General features: G+C 32.3%; 1 pseudogene; it reads right to left on the bottom strand.

The window, feature by feature from the left end:
- Positions 1–1,918: 1,918 nt before the first annotated feature.
- LOC149197317 (calmodulin-like protein 3 pseudogene) lies at positions 1,919–2,368 on the bottom strand (annotated as a pseudogene).
- Between the last annotated feature and the right edge of the window lie 4,890 nt (positions 2,369–7,258).

The following is a 7,258-nucleotide window of genomic DNA, read 5'->3' as shown; positions in this document are numbered from 1 at the left end:
TAGTTTACGTTACAAAGAGGATATTTTAGATGTATCTTCTCACATACCAGATTTTGCCAAACCGATACAATTCCGAAGCGTTGGATTTCTTGACGGTGTTGTTCCAAAACAAGTTGATAGATGCCAACAGTGCAACAGAGTTGACATATGAAATATCGGTGTTTTGATCTTCACCCGTGTGAGTATTGTGGAAAGCGAAGTCATCATACAAATAGATGTTCCAGAAAGAAGTCTACTGTAAGAGAGAAGGTAAATTTCAAATGGATTGCTTATTAGGATTTGACCAAAACAACTAAGAATATTTACAGGGCATATCAAAGAATATGTTCCAGAGTGATGACCAACCTTGCGGTGATGAAGAGTACTTCTCACCTTGTACCCGACAAGGGGGGAATAGTTGATGGTCTGCTGTAGGTTTGAGTTCGAGATGTCAAGCAAGCTTGAGTTGAGTTTATCGATTTGATTGAGCACTTCCATGTTTGGAATTGTTCAAGGAGTTGCTATGATAGTTCTAGAGTTTATGGTCACCTTAAAACCACATTTTTGGTTGTTCTAAGAACTGCTATGAAGGTTCCAAAGTTGGTGTTGGTTGAGACCTTGAGTTTTTCCATATTGGTTTGTGGTCATCCTTAAAGACCATTTATGAGAGACATTCAAATTTTGGCTAAGATGCATTTTTGAATTTTGAGCTCTCGTTCTTTGACTTTGGGATATCCCTTCAAATTAAGGGGGGACTGTTAGATAGCTAATCCTCGGGATTAACCTTGGGTCAATTTGGGTATTTATTGGAGTCCAAGAACTCCTGAGAACTAATTCAATTGTTTCCTATATATATTATGTACAACATGTACATAATTCTTTGAGATTGATTAATATACATTTTATTTGGTTTCCAGTCTCGAGTGTTCTACAATATATAAATATTTAGATTCAAGATAGGCCACGTGGACGGTAATGCTGGAATGTTTGAATCAAATTTTTTTTATGGTGGAAATGGATTCACCACCATCAAGAACCCTTGTGGCACCCAAAATTTTTAAGTTTGACAGTGGTAACCTAGATTTCAAAAAAAAATTACCGGATTTTATCATAATCTTGTAAAAGATCCTATTATTTTCTAGGTTAATTTGGAAGATAAAAATATTTTGAAACACTTAATCATTACTATTTTTTTTAATAATTAAAAAAAATAAATTCAAGAATGTCCTAAAAGGGTAAAAGGCTGCGAAAATGATCAAAAGTTTTGTACTCCCATTTTTGTCAAAGACAATTCGTCATTCATGAACAACCTTGTCAATAATGAACAATAAGATCACCTTCTCATTTTACATTAAATGATAATAATCTATTTTAATAAATAATAAAAATAACATGGAAAATATAGTAGTAATTAATGATGTAATACATTGAAATAAGTCATTGCTATAACTATACACTAAAAAATGAAATATTTCAATTATTAAGATAGATGAATTTAAATTTTATTTTAAAAAATAAATTTCATTTTTGAATAAATTTATTTTCTTAGAAAAAAAAGTAGAAAAAAAATCTTTAAAGCAAATCAACCACCTATATAATAAAATTTCATTATACAAAATTTTGTCCACCAAAATTATTTGAAGTTTGAAATAATTTACATGTCAATAAAATGCTATTATCAAAATTATTTCAACATGGCTCCCGTTTCAGCATTTTTGGAAATAATTTATTTCTAAAAACTAATTCCATCCTCAAACAATCTTTATCGTATAAAATAAAATTATTTACAAAACCATCCACTTCAACCAACCAAAAAAAACTAAAATTATATACACATTTACAAAACAATGCACTGTTGCAATGCACAAGTTGAAGAGTTAAGCAAAATCGAGTTAAATTCATTCAGATTTCTACTGTAACTTTCAATGAAATTTGACAGCTAAATCTTCCCAAACCTTGTGCTCATCATCTCCTTAAACTCCATAAAATTAACCATCCCATCGCCATCTTTATCAACTTTCTGTATCATCTTCTCGCAATCCCTAATCGTTCGGCCTTCCTTGAGACCCAACGACTTGAGCACGGACTGTAGCTCTTCCACCGTTATCAAATTGTCTTCATTCTCGTCAAAAACGCCGAATGCCTCAGTGAGATCTGCATCACCATCGATATGATCCGCCATTGCTTCTTCTTTCTCACCTCCATTACCACTCATCGATTCATACAACGTCACGAACTCATCGAAATCCACATACCCATCGCCATTGACGTCCATGGTTCGAATCATGTGGAGCAATTCCTCTTCACCAATGCACAACCTCAGCTTTTCAAAAGACTCTTTCATCTCCTGTTGGTTGATTAGCCCATCATCGTTCTTACCAAAGGTCATGAAAACCTTGGGTTATGTATATTAATCTTAGGGTTTTTAATATTAATTCTAGAGTTTAATATTGATCCTAGGGTTTTTTAACATTAATTCCATGGGTTTATGATATTAATCCCTTAGGTTTATTAATCCCAAGGGTTCTATAATATAAATCCCTTGGGTTTTATAATATAAATCCCTTGGGTTTTTAATATCAATCCCTTGGTTTTATAATATTAACTTTTGATATGTATAATAACACATTAGAGTTTATAATTTTAGGGTTTATAATATTAATCTTTGGTGTTATATATTGATCTTAGGATTTATAATATTAATCCTAGGGTTTAACACTAATCCTTGGGTTTATAATCTCTTGGGTTTAATATTAATCCCTCAAGTTTATAATACTAATTTATTAGGTTTATAATATTAATGTTGGGGTCTATGCATGAAGTTGGGTTACAACTTTTGGCAAGAGAGGGCATGTTTTGTGTGAAAAAGAACAACTCGATCGAGCCATTTTAAGCACTCGATTGAACAATATTTGAGCTCTCGATCAAGCTATTTGAGGGCTTAAACAATGTAACCCGAGGTTATCTAGGAGCTCGTTCGAGCCATGTTTTTGGAATTTCCCACCAATATAACCCAGACATGGAATTAAAAAAAGTGGCTCAATCGAACCTTAAAGCTAGAACGAGCCTTAAAGCTAGATCGAGCTTTAAAACTAGATCGAGCCTTTATTTAACCACATTAAGTCTCGATCGAGGGTTTTTTAAACCCTCGGTCGAGCTATTTGAATTTCAAAATCAAGTGCTCGATCAAGTGTTTTAAGCATTTAATCAAGCTCTTGAAGTCCTAAAAATAACATCTTTAGCACCCCTTCTGCAGATTTCTTTGCAACCCCATTTTGTACCATAGTGGATTTAGGGAAGAATTTCTCCTTAAGTGGAGGAGTTGATCATGTTGGATTCATGAAAGAATCCTCTATCCAATGGCATACACATTTAACACTTGTTGGTGGAATTATATGTCTTCTAATTCCAACATTTAATTATCGAATCTGGGATCATAAGACTTAGAGATGCAAGCACAATAAATGCATGATTAGAGCCTATTATAAGTTATGATAATAATTAATACTAGAAAGAACCAATCACTAAGGATTATAACTTGTCACTAGAATGTGGGATTATAATGCTTATCATGTTTCAAACCACAATCTTTCATTACTAACAAAAAATGTTTATGTGGTTTTATTTATGTACCTTATTAGGTCTTGAGACTTCAGTGGTTCTAATCCTATATTTTTGCATACAAAAACTCATTAAACACATTGTAAAAAAATAAAATGCAGAAAAGTATATACTGACAACTACAAGCAAAAGCATACTAAGTAAGTAAAGCAATAAAAGAGATAACCATTGAAAATGAAAACAAACTCTAAGGAATCATGCATTGGGACATAAGAAGATCTTAGTATTATGAAATTTTAAACATATTCTATGATTATTCGTGAGTAGTTTACTTGAGTTTCCTGTCCTTCAGTGGATTCCAATAGTCTTACAAACTGCTATAAATTAAAGTAATTTGGCAACCGAAACTGAAATGGAATATATAATGTCACTAAAAACCAAAATCAATCAAAACAACTTATAGCAATTGTAGATTTCTAAATCCTAAACTAAAGATCTCTCCACAATTAAGTACGTTGACATTAATATGAATAATGAAATCTATGAGAGATATATACATATTGCATGAATCTACATGCGAGAATGAAATTCTTATATGATGGGCAGTAAGAAAATTAATAAATATAATTCTGTAATAAAGGGATGAATGTAAAATGACTCTTAAATTATTCACCCAAATACATATTTAGAGAAAAAAAGAGGAAGGGAGGAGAAAATAGAAGAAAGATAAATGTTATTTGTAATAGGAAATTCAATTAAGAACATAAGCTTTTCAAAGAGTAAATGGAAAGAAGATAAAATCAATGCTTTGTTTTCTGTTCTTGAAAAGATTGTTTATATGTGATGTTGCTTCTAAATTTCTTTCATTTCTTAGGCAGAAAACAAAGAATTGAAGAGTGTCAATTCTTTATGCAATAAAATGTTGAAAATAAGATCTTAATCCTGCACAAAGAAGAATCGATGGAGTGGAATTCACTTCTTAAACCTAAAGAGAAGTAATACAAACTAAATTGAAAGCATGAAAGTGAATAGATCTGAGTTTTATCTAACATAAATTCATTTCAAAACGAAACTAAATTGCTAGATGTTAGACTAATCTACAAAAACATGAGGCATATCAATACTTACCCACACTAAGGGCCCTTCTAAGGAGGCTAGTTCTGCTAAGAAAAGATCAGATTGAGATAATAAGATGTACAACCATTCATTCTTTCTTCAAACCAAAAACTCTGTTACAAATCAGCTCTCCAAATCTCTCCAGAAACTAATCTTTGATCTCCTCAATTACACTGATGAAAAACCCCCTTTCTCTGCCCTTTGAGGCTTTATTTATACATAAAATCCATTGAAAAAGGGTAAGATCTAATCCCATAAAGTCAGAAAATGAATTTACAACTTTCGAGGAAAATCTAAAAAATGTGAATCTTTTGTAATTTTATACAAATTGGTGTTAAAGAACCAACTATATCTTCTTCACCATGATGTATTTTTGGGATTTGTTTCTATGGCATATTTTTTTTCCATATTACCAACAAAAAAATATCTTTTAATTTCCTCATTCACTTCCATGGCCTCAGAAATCGCGCCCAAGGATGATTGTTTAGATACTTTTGCCAATCTAGGTTTTGCATAAATTTTGTAAAACCCTACTTCGAAGAACCTGCTGTAACTTTTCCCGTATTGAATTTTTGGAAATGGTTTGAGATCCAAGTAAATTGATATGTTTTTCAAAAGTAAATTTTCATATTCTCGAGATTCACCACGATATGCACGATATGCACCTTAGGTTCATAATCCCTTAGGTTTAATATTAAACCCTTTGTTTTATAATATTAATAATATATATGGCTTATTAATCCCTTGGGTTTATAATATTAATCCATAATACGTATACATAATCTATTATGTTTATAATCTTAGGGTTGATTATATTATTCTTAGGTTTGGTATATTAATGTAACAGTTTATAATATTAAAATTTGATAATAATGATAGGGTTTATAATATCTATCCTAGGGTTTGATATTAACCCTTGGGTTTAATATTGATTCCTCGGCTTTAATATTGATCTTACGGTTTATAATATTGATCCCAGGGGTTTATAATCCCTTGGTTTTATAATATTAATAATCCCTTAGGTCTATTAATACCTTATTTTTATTAATCCTTAGGATTTATAATATTAATCCATTGGGTTATAATATTAATAAGCCCTTGGGTTTATAATATTAATAACCCATTGGGTTTATTAATCCCTTAGTTTTATAATATTAAAAATTCATTAGACGGGCGATAGGAGCCGGAGGGGTCACCTTTCCCCTCAATGAAAAAAAGGGATTCAATTTACCTAGTGACTAGGACACTCAATAAACAATCAAGTTGAGTACTTAGTGTTGTGGCAAGGATTAAAATTGACTCTAACCAAAGGAATTCATCATTTGATAATATTCAATGATTCATTCATTATAGTAAACTAGATGAGTAAAATAGAAGAAAGCTCTAAACAAATCTTGACTCCATTTTTGCATTGAAACAAGTTCCTTTTGCTAAAATTTGAGAAGGTAGAGCTATATTACATTAGGAGAAATCTTAATACAGTAGCAGACTGTTTAGCCAACCAAGGAGTTCTCTTGGAATAAGGGATAATGAAAGTTAACGATGAGGAATATTTAACCAAACCAATACCATGAAAGGTAAATATCAACATCAAGGCATCGAGGAATTAATCATTAATCAACATAAAAAAATGGTGGCAACAATGATCATTTCTCATGGGTACTGCACTCACCATATTGGTAACATTGGCATTAAACCTCCTCGTGCTGCAAATGCGGAATCACATCAACAAAGGATGCAATCGCTCATCCACTTGAACAATGGATATCATGCAATGTTTGAGGATGGATAGGTGGAGATCTAATCGTCAACTCCAAGAGGAAAGAAGAGCAGGTGAGTTAATATTTACTCCAGTCGATACATTGGCAACAAGTGTGTGGCCCTCATTGTTAATCCATTCAGTACCAAAAAAATATCTTCCCATGATGGCACTGGATTTTCTTGTCCAATCACCATATTAGATATTATGCAACAATAAAAGAGTAGAAAGAAGGCATAAATGGAGGAGGGTGGTCTTGATCAAATATAAAGAGCCAAATTGCGTCCTAGTGGAATCAAAACCAGAGAATTGCAGCTAGTTTACTTAGAGGGAAGAATTTATTCAAGCGCTTATCATGGACAACAACTGTGACATTGGTGATAGGAATAATACACTGGAGCAACATGAGGATGCGTTAGATTATATGGCATCATTATCCATTAGACTAGCGGACATGATTATTTTAGAAACATGTGCACATCGTGAGCTATTGTCCCAGAAATTGGAACTCCTGGAAACCAGGATGGAGAAGAATCAATTGGTAATAAACATGTTAACCCTATGAATGGATGAGATGATACAAGCAATGAAAGACCTGAGGATGGTGGAACATATCAATGAACCAAAAGGAATGGTGTTTAAAGGCATGATAACCTCGACGTGTAGAGAGGAGATGGAGCTAGCATGAGCATCAACATGGAGCAGGTCTCACCTCCTCAACTTGAGAATGAAACTGATGAATACAAGGTTACTTCTGAAAAAAGGAATATGTAGCAAGGTCTAGGTCTAAAATAGTTTAAAATTTTTAGTAGGTTTATAGTGATTCTAGGTATTTTTTGTAGA

This window comes from Pinus tabuliformis, chromosome 2_2, assembly GCF_031772625.1.
Source record: "Pinus tabuliformis cultivar Carrire ecotype Pingquan chromosome 2_2, CPIR1, whole genome shotgun sequence".
NCBI lineage: Eukaryota > Viridiplantae > Streptophyta > Pinopsida > Pinales > Pinaceae > Pinus > Pinus tabuliformis.
This window is presented reverse-complemented; position numbering and strand designations above follow the sequence as displayed.